Consider the following 20,980-nt stretch of genomic DNA (forward strand, 5'->3'; position numbering starts at 1 on the left):
CATTAAGTTATGATGTCTCTATTTAGAGTGACCAGATAGCAAATATGAAAAACTGGGACAAGGGTGAGTAGGTAATAGGCTTCTATATAAGACAAAGCCCAAAATATCATGATTAAAATCGGGACATCTAGTCATCCTAAAAGAACAGGAGTACTTGTGGCACCTCAGAGACTAACACATTTATTTGAGCATAAGCTTTCATGGGCTACAGCCCACTTCATCAGACGCATAGACTGGAAGATACAGCAAGAAGATATTTATACATACAGAGAACATGAAAAGGTGGAAGTACCCATACCAATGGTAAGAGGCTAATTAACTGAGAGAAGCTATTATCAGCCTATTCCATTGTCTTATTAACTGATCTATGGTTAACTCGTATGTAAATATTAATCAATTTGCCAGCTCATTTAGTGATTTTTTTCAATTGTATTTTTAAGAAAAATCAGCTTACAATATAATAAAGTATATTCTACATATATGAATAAACCTCTGTACACTGTGTATTGTAATGCATTAATAGCTTGATATAACACAGCAAATACTGTATATATCACCTAATCTATGTATGCCATGGATTATCAAACAAATCTAAAAGGTAGACATATAAAACCAGAACTGAACAAATGGAAAGATGACTTTTTGAGGCAGACCAGACAAAATATTAAACAGATTAATCATGTTTTTCATTTGGGAGTATGATACTAAAACATGTGTTGGCTAATGCGTAAGGCTACGTTTTAGTTGTGGGTATTTTTAGTAAAAGCCATGGACAGGTCACAGGCCGTGAATTTTTGTTTACTGCCTGTGATCTGTCCATGACTTTTACTAAAAATACTAGTGACTAAAAGTTTAGGGGGCGGCGGCCAGGAACCCCACTGTGAACAGGGCTGGCAGGCTTACTACCTGGCTCTGTTCCTCCACCCCGCCCCCCAAGCAGCAGCCGCAAAGTTTGGGAGGAGGTGGGGAGTTGAGGCACAGGACAAGGTGAGACGGGCTCTGGGTGGCACTTACTTGGGGGCTCCCTGGAAGCTGCGACATCCCCCTCACTCAGCTGCTAGGTGAAGGCATGGTCAGGCAGTTCTGCGTGCTGCCTCCACCCAGAGTGCTGGCTTTGCAGCTCCCATTGGCTGGGAATCATAGCCAGAGGGAGCTGCGGGGCGGCCAATGGGAGTCTGCCTCACCCTGTCCCATGCCTCAACCCTCTGCCCCTTTCCTCACCCAAACTCTTCTGTGAGGGGGCACAGTGGCCCAAGACTGCCCCAGCAGCAGCTGGTATGACTGGCCCAGGGGCTGCCTGAGCTGTCAGTCAGTGTTTCCGACATTGATGCATTCTGCTACGTAGAATATGTGAAACCTTACTCAAATTTTGCAGTCTCCAATAGTTCATGGGTCTTTTCCAGTATGTTCAGAAGGAATCTTATTTACTGATGTTGATCAAGATGTAGTCTGAGCTGCTGGTTAGTATGAGGGCTATTGCGTTCCATTCTTTTCTCTGCTGCTGTGTGTGACCTTGGACACTTCAGTTATATGTTCTGTGCCTCAGTTTCCCAGGCTCTGACATACATATACAAAAACTGTGTGAACAACCAATTTTTCTGATTTAGTTGCTGAACAAAACAAAAAAAAAATTGGTTCAGGTTGACCTGAAACAGAAAATCTTTAAACTTTTCTAGCAAAATGAAAAAGTCAAAACAACTTAATTGTGGGTTGAACAAAACATTTCATTTCTGAGGGTTTTTACCTTTAGAAAAGTTTTTTTTTAATAAAGTTGAGTGAAATTCCAAAACAAAAATTTATTTCCAAAGTAGTTTAAACATTCTGTTTTGAAAGTTGCAAAATTAATCCTTTTGCCATTTGTAATTTTATTTTTTTATTCAACCCAAACCATTTCCTGACAGCCACCTGAATTTATGAATTGTTTCAGCTTACCTAGATATGTGACTTTTGGCAAATTAATAATTCACACAAAAATTTTCACCCAGCTCTAGTTTATAGTAATTCTCTTTATAACTAACCAATGGCTTTACGTTGGCAGGGAGAGCTGTTAAATAGGTTTTGTTCATAGTTCACATTTTGATCAATTGCAATAATTAGGGACCAGTAGATGGGAGTTTACTGTCATTTGTTCTATGGCTTGCTCAGCTGTAGAAGCTAGAAGTAGGAGAATGATTGTGGCACAGTGGGTTGGCAAGGTGGAGGAATGCTAGCATGACACACAAAGCAAATCGGAGGGAATTGCATCCAGCAGTAATCTGTAGTTGTGGAGTTTTTGAGGCAGGAGAGGTCCCCTGAGGAACTCTCATAAGTTAGTTCCTGGCTTTCTACTCTAAGTATCCCTAAGCATAATTATTCTTCTTTCCTCTGTGCTATGAGTTGTGCTGACCCTAGTATTGCACCGCAGTGTCAGATCTGGGGATTAACCTAGTCCTGGTGGTGGTTGCACAGAGTTAGGTAAATATAGCTCATACTTATAGCTGATGGGGAAGATTGAGGTTAGTTCCTTCTCTATGTCCAACCAAGAAGTCCTTGATATGGCTAGACTATCATGGGGTAGGAGTTCCATAGCTGAGAACTCCTATTAATGAATAATTTCACGCAAGTCCCCTCCTGGGTAAACTGAAGGATGTTACCTTGAGCTTGAGGGGATCACAGAGGGAGTGAGTTAATTTAATAAGAATGACCATACTGGATCTGACCAAAGGTCCATCTAGCCCAGTATCTTGTATTCAGACAGTGGCCAATGGCAGGTGCCCCAGAGGGAATGAACAGAACAGGTTATCATCAAGTGATCTATCCCCTGTCACCCTTCCCAGCGTGTGGCAAACAGAGGCTAGGGACACCATCCTTGCCCATCCTGGTTAATAGCCATTGATGAACCTATCCTTCATGAATTTATCTAGTTCTTCTTCGAGTGATTGTTCATACCCATTCCAGTAGGTGTACGCGCCTAGCAACTCCAGCGGACCGGCAGGTCACTCCCTAGAGTGGCACCGCCATGACGAGTAATATATACCCCTGCCAGCCCGCCCGCTCCTCAGTTCCTTCTTACCGCCGTGTCGGTCGTTGGAACTGTGGAGCGTGGCATAGCTGTCCTCCACGTCCCTAGCTCTCCTTGTTCGTCGTTTATAGTTCTAGTGTTAGTCTTAGTTATAGTTAAAATAGTTTAGTATAGTTGTAGTAAATAGTTTGTGTTGTGTATAGTTAGCGGGTTTTCGGCGCTAGCCCTTTCCCGCACCCGGCGCCGGGCTCATGCCTGGTTCGCCGGGGTACAAACCGTGCTTGGCCTGCAAAAAGCCGATGCCCACTAGCGATCCCCACGACGCCTGTCTGAAGTGCCCGGGGGAATTGCACATCTCCGAGAAGTGCCGAATTTGTAAGGCCTTCAGACCGAGGACCAAAAAGGAGCGAGATCAGAGCCTCAAGACTCTCCTGATGGAAGCGGCGCTCAACCCTTTGTCCTCGGTACTGAGTGCCGCAGCTCCGGCACCGGACCACTCCGGGGCCGCGAAAACACCGCAGCACCAACCTTCTCCGGCACCGACCCAGGGGAAGAGGCTGTCAACGTCCTCCACCCCAGCTAAACAGGCTCGAAAGGAGCACCCGGCGCCAACTCCGGCCGCGGTGGCCGTGCCAGGGACTTCATCGACTCCGGGCCAGGGAGGTCCGTCGAGTCCAGTCCCTCCCAGCTCCCCGCCAAGATCTGGGGTTGAGTTGGTGGTCCCATCGACGCCCAAGACCTTCTCCTCGGCCAGGGACCTTATCGCATTAACTGAGCCTGCGCTGCCCCAACCCCCGGCACCGCCGGTGCGGGTTCTTCAATCAAGGGGCAAGCCGACAACCATGTGAGCGCCGTCCCTGGACTCTCCGGGTCGGCACCGCTCACCATCAAGATCCCAGCACCGCTCTCGGTCCCGTGGGAGATCTCGCTCGCGACGCCACTCGCAGTCCTGGCACCGCTCTCCACGACGGTACTGGTCGTACTCGCGGCGCAGATCATCTTCGTGCTGGTCCCGGTGCTTCCAGCACCGCTCTGGCTCCAGCTATCGTTACCAGCACCGGGACTCAAGGAGCCGTTCTCGCCGTAGGCGATCCAGATCCAGGTGGACCTCCTGGCACCGAGCTGGTGGCAGCTCCCGGTCTCGATCGCGGCACCGGTATGACTCACGGCACCGATCTCCGGCACCGAGGAGGTCTTCGCTGTCAAGGGCGCTAGACTCGCACTACTCCCGTTCGGCCCCCCCATGGCCCTCTCACCAGGGATCAGTCTCTTCGCGGGCGGACAGCGCGTACCTAGATGCTGACAGACCGGCCGCTCTCTTCTCCGAGACTCAGCAGGACCATGCTCCTCAGCAGTGGGGGTTCTGGACCCCCTGGCCATATCACCATGCCCAGGGGCCCCAGCAAATCCCTCCGCGTTCGTCCGCCTCCGAACACAGGGCTCCGGAGGCCACTTCTTCTCGCCCTCCTCCGTCCCCTACGGAGGAGAGGTCATCTCATCCTCAAGACCCTGAGCACCCGCCAGAGTCAGACGCGGTACTCCAGTTGGAGCCGCCGCCGGATCCACTCCTGCCAGGTCTCTCCTCGTCGTCCTCCCCGGATGAGGCGGTGGCGGGGACGACATCCACCAGTCCCCCCCCGCTGGACCTCAGGGCGCACCAGGACCTCCTCAGGCGCGTAGCGCAAAACATGAACATACAGGCTGAGGAGGTCTCCGAGATCGAGGACCCGGTAGTGAGCATACTCTCGGCGGATGCGCCCACCCGTGTTGCCCTTCCCTTCATTCGGACCATCCAAGCCAATGCCACCACCATCTGGCAGTCCCCGGCTTCCGTTTCCCCCGCTGCTTGTGGCGTGGAGCGCAAATACATGGTCCCCTCGAAGGGCTACGAGTACTTGTATGTTCACCCGCCCCCGTGTTCCCTCGTCGTTCAATCTGTGAATGAGAGGGAGCGCCATGGACTACAAGCTCCGGCCCCCAAATCTAAAGAGGCACGGCGTATGGACCTACTTGGCCGCAAGGTCTATTCCGCAGGCGCCCTGCAGCTGCGGGTCTCCAACCAGCAAGCTCTGCTCAGCCGCTACACCTACAACACCTGGGTGGCGGTGGATAAATTTAAGGAGCTGCTCCCGCAGGACGCTCGTCAAGAGTTCGCCGCTATCCTTGACGAGGGAAAGAAAGTCGCATGAACTTCCCTGCAGGCAGCTTTGGATGCTGCGGACTCGGCCGCCAGGACTCTGGCCTCAGGAGTCACTATGCACCGCATCTTGTGGCTTCAGGTCTCTGGCCTTCCTCCGGAACTCCAATATAACATCCAGGACCTTCCGTTTGAGGGCCAGGGCCTGTTTTCGGATAAGACTGACCCTCGGCTACAAAGCCTTAAGGAGAATAGGGTCATTATGTGTGCCCTGGGGATGCATACGCTGGTCACCCAACGTAGACCATTCAGGCCTCAGCAGCAGCACAGGCCTTACCCCCAGCCCGGGCAAAGACAGGACTTCGCCAGGCGTCGGAATAGGAATGGCCGGTGTAGGCAATCGGGTAATCAGGAGGGACAGAACCAAGGTCCCTCCAAGCCTCCCTCCGGGCCCAAGCCCTCGTTTTGAAGGTGCGCCCGAGGGCGGTGTACCAGTTCCTCTTACGGATCCATCTCCTCCCTTCTCCATCCGTCTTTCGTTCTTCCTCCCGGCGTGGTACCAGCTTACTTCGGACCGTTGGGTCCTCCGCATATTGCGGCTTGGATACCACCTACAGTTTGTTTCGTACCCGCCCTCCCGCCCCCCTCCCTCGTCCCTCTTCAGGGACCTCTCTCGCGAGCAAATCCTGCTCCAGGAGGTGCGAACGCTCCTCGACAAGGGAGCAATAGAGGAGGTTCCAGAGAACGAAAAGGGCAAAGGATTCTATTCCCGTTACTTTCTGATCCCCAAGGCCAAGGGCGGTCTCAGGCCCATCCTTGACCTACGAGAGCTCAACAAATACCTGGTGAAGTTGAAGTTCCGTATGGTTTCCTTGGGGACCATTATCCCATCCATGGATCCCGGAGACTGGTACGCCCACACTGCACATGCAGGACGCTATTTCCATATCGCCATCTTCCCCGCCTCCATCGGAGGTTCTTCGCTTCATCGTAAGGCATCACTAGCAATCACAGTCTCCGTCGAGCCTATCACGGCTCCCGATGAGTGTTACCAAGTGCTGGCCGGTAGTCGATGCTCCTTCGATCGCAGTCGCGTGCATGTTCCCCTACCTCGACGATGGCTGATCCTCGAGGACCCCACAGGACGAGTTCCTTCTACGATCTCCGACAGGTCAGAGAACTTTCATGAACCTAGGCCTGCTGGATCAGATGCCGAAAGTCAACTCTAACGCCCACTCAGAGGATAAGAGTTTATCGGAGCCGTTTCCTGGACTCACTCTGCCAGGGCAATCTTGCCTTTGGCTGGTTCCAGGCGACAGCCATCATCACAGGTGCAGGCGGCGCTTTTGACCTCATATTACTTGCCTGCTTCTTGGCCTATGGCCGCGCTGCACTTCGTACACGGCATAACGCTTCGGCTCCACCTAGAGCCCCCCCTAGTCTCTGGCTCATGCGCACTCCTCGGCCGAGTCTGGATACAGTTGTCACAGTTCCTCAGGATGTCCTCCCTCCCGCCAGTGGTGCTGGTCAGTCCGTGTGTGTACAGGGATCCCGTTCCAACTCCGCCCCAGCCCCACTGTCCCTAACACGGACTGCTCAGACTTGGGATGGGGGCTTCATCTAGTACCCTGCGGACCCAGGACCGCTGAGTCTCTCCCTTGAACTGCCCTCATACAATGTCGGCGGAATTAAGAGCGTTCCACTTGCTTGTCCAACTCAGCTCAGCACTCCAGGGTCGCCTGTGTCGGTTTCACCGACGAACAACACAACCATGGGTTACTAGAATGTACTTGATGTAACAAGCAGCGGCGCAGCACGAGATCTCCTCCTCTCTGTCGGGAAGCCATGGGCTGTGGGACTTCTGCATAGCCCACTCATTCACCTCGTTGCTTCCTTTCTCCCGGGGAGCTTCGGAACTACGCTGGCGGATCGTCTGAGCTTGGTCCTTTCGCGCCCACGAGTGCGTCCCTTTCGCCTCGGACGTCGCTCTTGTTGCTCTTCCGCCAGGTGGGGACAAGTCCCCATATGTGATCTCTTCGCGTCCCCGCCAGGAACAGAAGTGCCCGATGTGTTGCTCTTTTCAGGGGTGCGAACTTCCGGGCTTGGTTGCGGACGCGCTTTCTTAACTTCCATGGGCGACACACCTCTTACTACTGCGTTCCTCCATTCCTGTTATCCACAAGGTCCTTCTGGAAGGTGCGCAGGGACAAGGCCGCTTGATTCTATACGCTCCGCGCGTGGCCGGCAGCATCTGGTTCTCCATGCTGCTGGACATGTCGATAGCCGATCCTGTTCCCCCTGCCTTCTTCACCTGGACCCTGATCACGCAGGACCACGGCCGGCTCCGTCGTCACCCCGGACCTTCCGTCGCTGCACGCTCTCAGCGTGTGGCTCTGTTGAGCTGAGTGGCTGACTACATCTGAGTTGCATTTGCTCTTCCCCGGTGGTGCAGGCAGGTGCCTGGGAAGTAGAAAGCCTTCTACGAGGGCAACGTTACTCAGCAAAGTGGAAGCGCTTTTTTACATGCTGGTGCACGGGAGCGGCGCTTCCGCCCCCACGACGTTTCCGTCCCACTCATCCTAGATTACCTTTGGTCCCTCAAGCATGCAGGGCCTAGTGGTGTCCTCTCCTCGGGATTCACTTGCGGCTATCTCCACCTTCCACCTGGGGCGGATGGCTGCTCCGTCTTCTCCACCCGATGGCAACTAGGTTCCTTAAGGGTCTGGAGCGTCTTTACTCCCAGGTCGCCGCCCGCCCCCTCTTGGGATCTAAACCTGGTGTTGTATCGACTTATGTCCCCCCCCTCGTTTGAAGCCGCTGGCTACGTGTTCCCCTCCTCTACTTGTCCTGGAAGACGGCATTCCTGGTAAGCCATCACCTCTGCCAGACGTGTGTCGTGGAGCTGCACGCCCCTTGTGGTAAAACCCCGTATACGGTCGGTGTTCCATCGGGGACAAGGTGCAACCTGAGGTCGCACCCGAGCCTTTCTCCCAAAGTAGTCTCGGCCTTTCATGTTAACCAGGACTATTCCTACCGGTCTTCTTCCCCGAAACCTCATTCGTCGCCGCCGGGAAAGCAGAGGTTGCACTCTTAGACGTCCCATGCCAGGGCACTCGCCTTTTATATAGAGCGAACCAAACCGTTCCGCAAATCCCCCAGCTTTTCGATTGCCATAGTTGAACGGGTCAAGGGGTTGCCTGTCTCCTCACAGAGGCTCCTCGTGGGTGACATCCTGTATCGGGGACTGTTATGACTTGTCATCTCCCTCCGGGCCATGTGACTGCGCACTCTACTAGGCGCTCAAGCTGCTTTGACAGCCTTCCTTGTCCGCGTGGTTTGCCCGTCCAGGAATATCTGCAGGGCAGCGACCTGGTCCTCCATCATCCTTCGTTCCACTATTGCCCTGGTCAGCAGTCCAGAGATGACGCAGCCGTCGGCTCCGCCAGTGCTGCCACGCTGCGAACCGTCTCACTCCGACCCCACCGCCTAGGTAGAGGCTTGGGAATCACCTACTGGAATGGATATGAGCAAGCACTCAAAAGAAGAAAGACAATTACTCAGCTTTGTAACTGTTGTGTTCTTCGAGATGTGTTGCTCATATCCATTCACACCCGTCCTCCTTCCCACCGTCGGAGTAGCCGGCAAGAAGGAACTGAGGGAGCGGCGGCCGGCAGGGGTATATATTACCCCATGGCGGCGCCAATCTAGGGCGACTGCCGCGCCGCTGGAGTTGCTAGGTAAAAGTCTTCTGACAAGCTGCACGCGCAGCGCGTACACCTACTGGACATGGATATGTGGAACAACACATCTCGAAGAACAACAGTTACAAAGTGAGTAACATCTTTTATTTTTTGAAGCTGTTTAAGTCTTGGCTTTCACACATCCTTCTGGCAAAGAGTTTCACAGACTACTAACATTGTGTGGAAAAAATACTTCCTTTATATTGCTTTAAACCTGGCTCCCTATTAATTTTGTTTGTGACCTATAGTTCTTGTGTGTATTGATGAGAAGGTGTAAATACACTTCCTTATTTACTTTCTCCATACCTGTCATGATTTTATAGACCTCAATCATATCTCCCCACTCCCCATCCCTTAGTTGACTCTTTTCCAAGCTGAAAAGTCCCTGTCTTATTAATCTCTCTTCATACAGACTCCATTCCATACTCCTAATCATTTTTGTTGCCCTTTTCTGTACCTTTTTCAATTGTAATATATCTTTTTTGAGATGGGACAACCACATCTGCACACAGTATTCAAGATGTGGGCAAACCATGGATTTATAAAGAGGCAACATGATATTTTCTGTTCTATTATCTATCCCTTTCTTAATGATTCTCAACATTGTTTGTTTGCTTTTTCGACTGTCGCTTTACATTGATTGGATGTTTTCAGAGAACTATCCACAATGACTCTAAGATCTCTTTCTTGAGTGATAACAGCTAATTTAGACACCATCATTTTATATGTATAGTTGGGATTATGTTTTCTAATGTACATTACTTTGCGTTTCTCCCATTGAATTTCATCTGCCATTTTGTTGCCCAGTCACCCAGTTTTGAGAGATCCTTTTGTAGCTCTTCGCAGTCTGCCTGGGACTCCATATTTTAATGACAAAGTAAGGGCCCAGTGATGTCTTTTTGTTATGTCTGTACAGTATCTAGCACAATGGGGTTCCTGCCCATGACAGAGCTCCCAGGTGCTACTGTAATACAAATAATTCATCATAATACACACTGGCATGCAACAGAGTCTGAGATCTTGATCCCAGAGAATGGTGGATTGTGAGAGTTTAGGGAGATATAGAGTTTACTTTACTCTACTATACCGAGTCAGAATTGCTTAAGTGTGTGTCCTATGCCCTGTACTGCTCCAGAAGATTTCCTTTAGGGCGATTCAGTGCTTTGGGTACAGGAGCACCTATGTTCCATCCCTGTTGCTTCCAAAAAAGTTCCAAGTGGCTTTTAAGTGCAGCATAAATACAACTGTGAAGCCCCTGATGATCAAGGATGTATTGCAATAGCTACTTTTAAATATAGAAACTTTCTCATGTTATTTTGCTAATAAAGTTTCTCAGATCTGGACTGAGGTGTCAGTATCAATGGTGAAAGATCAGTGGCTAGGTTATCTTTGGCTGTGTTTTGGCCAACATGGGTCACTGAAATTTTGGATGTGCTTGGGGAGTATTAGTCTCTTAGTGGAATCTGATACAAAACTACTCAATATAGTTAAGGGCCACGCTGGCCGTCATGGGCAAGGACTCCATTGCACTAGATGCTGTACAGGCATAACAAAAAGACATTACTGGACCCTCACTTTGTCATTAAAAAATGGAGTGGAGTCCTGCAATATGTGGGGAGGGGCCAGCTGTCCATTATGTTGAAAGCCAGAACAAAATCCTGTTCCCAGTATAACTGACTGGGGTTCCTTTGCCAAAGTGGGGTGTTCTCAGTGAATCCTAGAAAGGACATGCACCGGTACTAGCAAAAGAGGTATCTGTTGAATAATACAAAGTCTCTCTTTCGGTGAGCTGAGCGCACACTGCAATACTCTCTACTAGATAGGAGATTGAATGATGAGGACCAAGAGGACTTGTGATGTTTAAACATTAAAAATAAATAAAAGAAATTAAAGTATCAAACACTAATCTCTTGCTTATAAGTAATAAGCACAGTTACTGAGCTGGTTCCTCCAAAGTGCTTTGATTGCGACGCTAAAAGGCTAGAAAATCTCATGCTTAATATGTGAATTCTGTTTCTTTTAATGCTCCTTGCTCTCTTCCCTTTTGCTTTGCCCCTTATTCTAGTCCTTTGCCCTTCATTTCAAAAGGCTAGCTATGCTCCCTTTGGTTGCATCAGTACACTGATGGCCAGTTCCCAAATGACATCAATTTCCACTATTGCTATCCGTTAATAAACAACCAATCTACTGGCATACACAGAGGCACTAATCAGGATCAGGGCCCCATATAAAGAAGTTGTCTTTGGCCAGGAGTTTATAGTCTAGAGCCGTTCACACTTAAACTAGAATTTCCAGTTTTTTCCAGGAAATGAACTAGAGTCACCTAGTACTTTGTACGTCCAGCGACTCACAGCATCCTAGTTATTTACAGTCCTTGGGGATTTTAATGTTCCATTTCCAATGTGATGATCAGTATTTGAATAAACTGGCTCTGAGTGCCACTGGCTGGGAAACAGAGAGATGGTTTTATGGGGAAGAGGATAATTGAAGCAGAAAAGTGCCTTCACATCACATCACATCACATTCAGATGAAGACATTAGTTTTCCCCTTGGCAAAACTTCCCTTTGCCTTTTCCTCCGTTAAAGCTTGGGGGATTTGTGGTCAAGCAAGCAACAGATTTAAGTGATTTGGGGTGAAGGTTGTTGTCTTAGGGCTTGCTTCAGCTTGTACGTATGGGCATGGTCTTGCAGCATGATGAGCCTGAACTGGGTTGTTGGGCACTCTCCACTTCCGTTGAAACAGAGTTGAAAGCACTTGGTGGGACTAGCCCCTCTACCTTAATTGACGTGTTATTACACAGAAAAGGGTAAGTATATTGTCACTCGTTTAATAAAAAAGGTTTCATTTTCAGAGCATTTGCTCTTGATTATTATAGCTGTTGCACCAGTGTTTATCGGAAGCCTTGCTGCTTGTATATTGTTAAATGTTTAGCTCTTCATTATGTTTCTGAAAAGTTGTGATATTGCTGACACTTTAGTTACTTGTCAGGTTTCTTCCTGTAAAAATCCTTTTTACTTGGGCTATTTCCTGGCAGTGACGAAATGCTAAAATTAGGTGTCAGAGGAATCAGGTTGGTTGGATCATCCATTCATGAGAATAGAACTAAGAAGTCCTTTTCCTGTTTGTTTTTTTTCCTTTCCTTCATTTTACACATACCAAGGAGAGTCAAGTATTTATCACCAGCAGCTCATGTACTGTTTTACTGACCCAAGAAAAATTGCCCAGGAGATAAAGTTCTAATGAGTTCAAGATTTGCCTTTTTATTTTCCAATGCCTTCAAGTGTGATGTTTGTTTGCCTACATATTATCTGGTGATATTCTTTCAGTATGTCTACAGATTTAATGGGAGAAATTTAAAATGTCTTCTACTGATTATTTCCATCTACAAACTTTAGCTTTGCTCACACCTCCTGCAGAACTTGGGGAAAAAATAATCTCTTTAGAAACAAGACTGGTTATAGCTCTATTTTTTTCCCCTCCTTTCTTTTTAGTGGACACATTCAAACTAGAAATTAGGCACTAATTTTTAACAGTAAGTGTGATTACCCATTGGAACAAACTACCAAAGGATTAGGTGGATTCTTCATATCTTGATGTCTTCATGTCAAGATTGGAGGTCTTTCTGGAAGATCTCCTTTAGCCAAAGTACAAGTTACTGGGCTCAATGCAGAGGTGACATTATATGGCCTGTGATATGTAGGAGGTTAAACTAGAGATCTTTAGTGTCCCTTCCGGGCTTAAACTCTATGCATGAGGATCTGTTGGTCTGGGACCTGGGTCTGCTGCTGGTCCCTGGGGGATGGCCACAGCCCATCCTGCCACCCAAAGGCTCTGGCAGAGCAGTGATCTGCAGGCTGTGAGCCTTGTGGGCCCAAGACTCACAGGATAAGCCTTGTGGGCCCAAGACTTACAGCCTGATTGGCAGGGCTTTTGTGGTCCCTGCTGGGTCCAAGCCTGAGACACCAGGAATTTGTCTGTGTGCAGCTGGGTGGATCCCCAGGTAGCTGCTACAGCAGACAATTCTTCTTTGCCTTTCTCTGATTCCTGACTTCCAGCTCCAGCTCTGACCATCGGCTCTGGTTCCTGGCTCTAGCTCTGATCCTTGACTCTGGTCCTGGGCCCCTGACTCTGGCTCCATCCACTAGGCCTGACCACCTGTGCCCTGGTCATGACACTATGAATCTATAAATAAGATTCTTTTTCTTAATCAGATTTTAAGCTTTTTGGGGTAGGGGCTGTCTTGTTCTGTGTTTGCACATGACAGGGACTCCTAGCCACTGCTACAATATAAATTAATAATTATAAAATTAGGTGTTTGGCAGCTGTTGCTTATTCCCTGTCTGCCTTCATGTTCTTCTCTTCCGTTGTGAAAATGTTTCCATTGGCTTCAGTGGGCTTTGGAGGAGACCTATTATGACTTGATGCATGCCTCTCCACAGTAACTCTTTGTGATGTCACAGGTATTATCACTTCAGGTGACAAATAAGAAACAAACTTTTGGTAAAAGGCAACATCCTGTTTTCATAAAATGCCCCTGATAATAAAGTGGAGGAAGAGATGAAGTGAAAAAACAAAAAGGTCCTGCAAAGAGTTCTGCAAGTCTATGATTTTTATCTGAGAGAGAAATGCGGAAGGATTCCAGAGTGACTTCAAAGAGGAAAAATGCCGGAACAGTTGCTGTATACACCTTGTCTCAGTAGATAAGTGCTGGGTTCTTGTCAATCCTGTGAAGTCAAGTGACCCAATAAATGGTTATTTATCCATAAGATGCTTCTGCTTTGGATTTGGGATGGATCTTAAGAAAGAAGAAATGTAGTATATGGTATTAAACAGCTTTTGTCATGCTTCTCTCCTGATTTTCTTATTCTTTAGGATTGAAGATTAATCCTAGAATAATAGTTGTCATTTTCTGTAACTGAAAAAAGTAATATACTGTATTTTGAATATCACTTGAGTAGCAATATCATTCTACATTAGATAGATGATTTGTCTCAAATATCCCTTAATAATTCACTAATTTATATTGCTATGCATGGATCATGTCTCACTGAAAAGTATCCGCCTCTGAGATGGAATGTAACAGCTATTTAACAGCACGTGCCAACCTTACAGTCTTAAATACTACATTTCATTCATTCTACTGTGCTCACGGAATAAGCCAGGGTTGTCATACAGTGGTGTTCTTACAAGCTGCAAGTGCTGCAAACCGGAAGCACAGCAGCGTGACAGATCCTTTTGTCCTCTAGTTGCAGGTAGTTACTTGAGTACATTATTGTGATCTCATTGCTGGAGCTGGTGCTTGGCACAGTACAGACAAGGCAGGCCCTTTGTCATCTTTTCTTTTTGACCCCTTGATTCCCTTAGGTGATCAGCCCACAATGGTAATTCTCAGGCTCCATGCTCAGATTAAGCTGGTACTACTCAGTAGTCAGTACACTGCCCCAGATCTTCTGAAATAACCCCTTCAGTTTCTGCAAAATTTAAACTTTCTTTCCAAAAACTGGATTTCCTGTGGTCCTTATGTGTGCATCACTGACTGTGACTCAATGCTGTGTTGTCTTCATGAGTTTGCAGAGAGACTGAAACAACAGCTCCAAGGTGCAGCCTACCTTCATTCATCTCAATGGATATTAACTCTGAGACCTAATGATTACAAAGTATGAATTTTGACATCTGACTTCTGGCAATATATTTCAGTGGAGATTGTCATGGTATAATTCCCCACTCTGAACCTTAGCGTCCAAGAGATGGAGTACCAGCATGAATTCCTCTACGCTTAATTACCAGCTTAGAACCTGTAGCGCTGCCACCAACCAGGAATTCCAGTGCCTGGTACACTCTGGTCCCCCCAAAACCTTGCCCGGGGAACCCCAAGACCCAGATCCTCTGGATCTTAACACAAGGAAAGTAAACCCTTTCCCCCACCGTTGCCTCTTCCAGGCTTCCCCTCCCTGGGTTACCCTGGAAGATCACTGTGATTCAAACTCCTTGAATCATTAAACAGAGAGGAAAATTCCCTTTCCTCCCTCCTTCTCTTTCCCTTTCCCAGACTCTCCCTGAGAGAGACAATAATCCTGACACAGAGAGAAATTAACCTTTCTCTCCCCCTTCCCTCCTTTCTCCTCACCAATTCCCTGGTGGATCCAGACCCAGTCCCTGGGGTCTCACCAGAATAAAAAAAAAACAATCAGGTTCTTAAACAAGAAACTTTTAATTAAAGAGAGAAAACAGTAAAAATTATCTTTGTAAATTTAAAATGGAATAGGTACGAGTCTTTCAGCTATAGACACTGGAATACCCTCCAGCCCAGATATACAAGTACAAATTAAAATCCTTTCAGTAAAAATACAAATTTGAACTCCTTTCAGCCAAATACACAATTAACTCCTTCCAGCCAATGCACATTTGCAAATAAAGAAAACAAACATAAGCCTAACTCGCTCTTATCTATCTAGTACTCACTATTTGACTTATAAGAGCCTATATCAGGGAGATTGGAGAGAAACCTGGTTCACGTCTGGTCCCTCTGAGCCCCAGAGTGACAACAACCAAAAACTAACAGCACACACAGAAACTTCCCTCCTTCAAGATTTGAACAGTATCCTGTCCGCTGATTGGTTCTCTGGTCAGGTGACAGCCAGGCCTACTGAACTTGTTAACCCTTTATAGTCAAAGAGATATAAAGTACTTCTGTGCTATTAACTTTTCTTATCTGTTTATGACAGAGATGTGTTTCAATTATATACTATAGGGCTCTTAATTTACAAATTCTAACTCTAGGTGTATACAGGTAAACCAATTTGGAGAAGTTTCTTGTTTGCTATGTTGCCACAGTTCAGTGAATTTACAGAAGTCAAATTATTCCCTGTCTGTAGACATGGACTTTCCTGGGCCAGTCACGGAGGTAACAGAATTTTCTCCTTTCAGCCATACTCTGACCCAGCCATAGTGAAGAAGTTGGCCTCCTCCTGACACCTGCATATGGAGGATGAGCTGGCAGACTAGGTGATCTGCTGGGCTGGTGACCCAATATTAGAGTGATAGATCTGACAAAACAAGATCAAGTGTTCAGATTTGAGTCTGTTGAATCAAATGTGACTGGTTTGGACAGGAATGTCTTTTCATCTAAACAACTCCTGCAGTAGTAATGCTGGCGAAACATACCTAATGAGATCAGTCACACAAGATGAAACTTCCTTGAATTTCACCACTGAAATGTCATAAGATGGCAAGATTCATTCTGAGACTCATGTATTCCTCCCATACACACAAGGACAATGATGCCCAGTTCAGCAGTAGATGTCACCTTATTCTGTTCTACTTGGTCTGGACTTCTTTCTTGCTAGAATGTCCAGAAGACAGAAAAGTTTAGCAGGAAATGGGTATCACCGCCACAGTCCAATGGCCACTTATGGGGATGAGAGGATGAATGATAGTGCATGACTGAGCTGAATTGAATCTTCTCACTGCTAATTGCTTCAGGCTTTCTTCCTGGGATGAACTATCTGTCAGTGCTCATAAATGTTACTGGTCTCATGAAAAGAAATGCAAGCAGGGTTCTGTTAGCAGGAAGAGAGTAGTCAGTAATATTTTTGATTGATAGCAGCTGAAAGGAAACAAAAAGGAAAAACTGGATGCATCCCACTATCGTGTAGTTTCAAGAGTCCTCCTCAGGGAATATCTTCCTCCTTTCGGTCTGCTTGACTGATTCGGAATATCCAAATTCCCTTCTCTTTGTTTATCTTCTCTCTTCTGCTGCTTTCAGCTACATCATCTTGGTGCTATTGAGCTGCCATAAGCATCCCTGAGGATTTTAGTTCCACAGTAATCTGTTTGCAAAGGATCATTAATTACTATGCACACTATGTAGGAAATATTGCATGTGTTAGCTATAATGAGAACTGGACTGCTGAGTTGTCCCCATAGAGTTACTGTCTTGAACCTCAGTTCAGACTCCATGTAAAAGCAGCTATATGTGAAGTTATTATGTAACCTTTTGGGGCTGTGGCTGCAGTCAGTTGAACAATAATGACTCTGGGATTTCTCATTGGTATTACTTGTACTGAAGGCCAAATGCCAGGTGGGTTCTGATGTGTATTATGATTCTCGAAAGGTTAACAAGATATCCAGCGGAATAAGATTATATCTCTTTATTTCAGGAAGGATGATATTTTCAACAAGAGACCTCTCATATTGTAAAGATGGCAAACAGCACCCAACACCTATTTAATAAATAAAGGGTGTGTTGAGACAGGGAGGGATTTAAGAGGCTAAATCTTGCATATTCTTCTGTTTGATCATCAGCTAAAAAAATTCACAGCTAACAGGTGCAGCATGAGCTGCCTGGCCCTTTAAAAAAAAAATACTCTGAGCAAATACAGTGATCCAGTAATGGAAGATTTTAACTAATATCTGCAGGCTGTAAATCCTATGCAGCCTTTATTGAAACCTGCCTTTGATAAGCTGTATAGCAGCAAGACACTCAGCAGGAAAGCAAAGATAAGTCACCTGTTTGGTCTCTATTATAGCTGGCAGTGAACTTAACAGTAACTAGATGTGGTTGTCAGGAGACAAAAGGGAGACAATATTTTGCAAATTTCTTGCCCTCAAATTTAAAATTTCAACCAGCTATATAGAGCTGGTTGAAAATCAGAAAAAAACCAAGATTATCAGAAAGCATAAAAAAGCATATACAAAAAATTTATAAAAACTTCAACTCTGCAACATTTCATGCAGTTCTAACAGCATACTCAGAAATTGATACCCACAAGTAGCTGGAGAGAGGCTGCAGTACGTTAAGAACTGGACACAAGTTTAAAAAAAAAACCTCACTCATCCCAGGGAAACTGCAAAAATTCTTTAACATTTGTAGTTAGAATACTTCAGCCACCATAAGAGTAACCAAATAGTTCAGGGCATAGGTTTGTAGCTTCAGTAGTCAGAGAACAAGTTTCTATTGTATAATATATTTTGTTCATTAAGAGGGTGTATGTTCATAGAATATCAGGGTTGGAAGGGACCTCAGGAGGTCATCTAGTCCAACCCCCTCTTAAAGCAGGACCAATTCCCAACTAAATCATCCCAGCCAGGGCTTTGTCAAGCCTGACCTTAAAAACCTCTTAAGGAAGGAGATTCCACCACCTTCCCAGGTAATCCATTCCAGTGCTTCACCACTCTCTGAGTGAAAAAGTTTTTCCTAATATCCAACCTAAACCTCCCCCACTGCAACTTGAGACCATTACTCCTTGTTCTGTCTTCAGATACCACTGAGAACAGTTGTTTTCTCCTTCTTCTTAATCCCCTTTAACTTTGGAATTGGCCCCTGATAGCTGCAAAATGTTAGAATTAAAGGACCAATAATTGGGTCCAATTTGGTAAATTTTGTGTAGTTAGGCAGTGCTTATTATCAGTCTCTTGCCCCACTGGTCAGCAGGATCTGCAAACAAGGAAGAATGCTAATCTGGAGGAGAACCAAATCAAATTTGGTGGAGGGTATGCAACAGCTACATGTGAACTGTAGAGTCACTGTGCACCCAGCCCAAAGTCATCGCCTCCCAGAATTTGTTTCATTACAAAAAGGTAACTCCTAAACACAGGCACCAGCTTCCTACTTTTTCTCTCGGGGGTGCTCAACCCCTGCTCAGCCCCAGGCCCTAAACCCACTCCACCCCTTCCCCCAAGGCCACACCCCCACTCCACCCCTACCCCACTCTTTTCTGCCTCATTTCACACACACCCCGACGCATCTTGTCTCCACTCCTTCCCCTCCCCCAGTGCCTCCTGCACACTGCAGAACAGCTGATCGCAGTGGGCGGGAGGTCCTGGGAGGGAGGAGTTGTTGGTCGGCCACATCACCAGCAGGTGAGAGGCACTGGGTGGGATAGGGTGTGGGGGTTAGCTGGCTGCTAGTAGGAGCTAAGCACCCACTAATTTTTTTCTGTGGGTGCTCCAGTGCCCATGCTCCTAAATAATAAACTAAGTGAACCTCAGCTTAAATCTTCTCTCCAGACTTGTCTGCTCCTAGGCGTCCTTCTCTTATCACTGTCCCCACTTGCCTTTTGTTCAGGGTGGAGTCTGAGTCAGCAGTAATTAACTTGCAGATCCCTCTCAAATTCTAACATCTGCTACATAGGAGAATCTTGCCTCCTCCCTGTTACACCACACATCTCTCTCTAATGGGAGTACTCTTGCTAGGAAGAAGCTGTAATGATCTACAAGTGCCCACCTAAAAGGGAAACCGGCCACTCTGAGTGTTCTTTAAAAATCATTGATGGTAACACTAGAGAAAGGAGCCCATGTGAAATAGATGGCACCGAGAAATAGTAGGTGTGGAAAGGCTTACCTTCGGCTGGCTTACTACTTACACGGGAGTCTTCAGGACTTATTGGGTGTTAGCATGAGCTCTAATATACATAAAGCGTCAGATTCTCCATTCTCCTGTACCTGGTGTCATCATTTATACTGGTCTGAAGTGGCTGTAAAATGCTACCATTCTGATTGGATACACCACTTTGTAGTGGTGTAAATGACTGTGTGAGGGCAACTGAGAATTAGGTACACAATTTTTAAGAAGAACTAAAAGGAAGGCCAAAATGGAGCCAAGGCATCATGGGGTTATAGAAGCTGGAATGGAGAATATCAATAACCGCGAATATTCCACATAATTACACAGACTTTCACTGTGGAATGAATACTGAATATTAGTCTTTATTTTTCTGTACAGCAATGCTTACCTCTCAGTAATCAGCAGAACCATCCCTACTACATGTATGTACAGCACTTTGAAGATGAAAAACATTATGTAAATACTAAGTATTTGTTCATCAAGCCACCACCATCACTTTGTTGAAATTGCTCCTAAAAACTCCTCTTTCATCTCTTGCCTGTGAGAAGTGAGGGGGAGGAAAGGCAATAACAAAACAAAGAAAATCCTGGAAACTTCAAGATACGTACACAACTGCATTCTCATCATCTGCATTTGTCATCATCTCCCAGTTTTATCTCGTTGAACGTTACTTGGGTCATGTTGAATTTAATTTAAGTTCTTTGGAAGTAGGACTGGTGGGGTTTTTTGCTTGGTTGTTTTTGGCTGGTCAATTACTTAGCACAATTTTAGGCTCTCAAAAAGTACTGGATAGTTTTTATTTATTTTGGAGTTGAGGTATCATTGGATTACTCAGGAAGGGTCATGGCTTTGTGTCTGCTATATTTTGATGGGAAATACTGTAGAAAACTTCTGAACTTGAAAATAAGATTTTTCCCAGTCTTTGACAAAATATTTTTCTTTCTTTTTCTGTTTACTTTCACATCTTATCCCACTGAAAGAAAACTCAGTGCATATATTTAATTTAGTTGCCAATGTGCCATTTATTTTCTTTCAAGCTTCCCTTTCGTAGGGGCCAAAATTTCTCTAATTCACCCCTGTTTCCTAACAGTATCCCTAGAACTATTCAGGCAACCTCCATGGTCTGCAGCTATTTCAAAATATGCTAGTCTAAGTCTAGGTATAATGTAAGCTCCAATCATGATTTAATTAAGTTCAGGCTCCTGATTTCAGTGCCATACCAAGGGCATTCCAGGCCCAGTTTGAATACTCCTCCTCCCCCCTACAAATCACACACCCCCATCACCACTAATTACTTTTATAAAAGGAGCTTCCTAGTCTTCTCTGAAGCAATCTCATTAATTAGCTCATCCCACTCTATCCACCTTGCTTCCAAGTTCTCTGTAGAAATAATTGCCAAATCGTGTAATCTTTCCTACCCTGTGGATGTTCTTAGAGAGGTTCTTGATTAATTTTAGCTTGATGAAACTCCTTTTTGTTAAGTATCAGAGGGGTAGCCGTGGTAGTCTGGATCTGTAAAAGCAGCAAAGAGTCCTGTGGCACCTTATAGACTAACGGACGTATTTGAGCATGAGCTTTCGTGGGTGAATACCGACAAAGTGGGTATTCACCCATGAAGGCTCGTGCTCCAATACGTCTGTTAGTCTATAAGGTGCCACAGGACTCTTTGCTCCTTTTTGTTAACAACCCTAGTGTGACAGGATGTATAAACCTCGCACTAGAACTGAAGGGACTCAGGAGAAACTGTAGGTCCAGG

The sequence above is a fragment of the Chelonoidis abingdonii genome, chromosome 1 (assembly GCF_003597395.2).
Source record: "Chelonoidis abingdonii isolate Lonesome George chromosome 1, CheloAbing_2.0, whole genome shotgun sequence".
NCBI classification, from domain to species: Eukaryota; Metazoa; Chordata; order Testudines; family Testudinidae; genus Chelonoidis; species Chelonoidis abingdonii.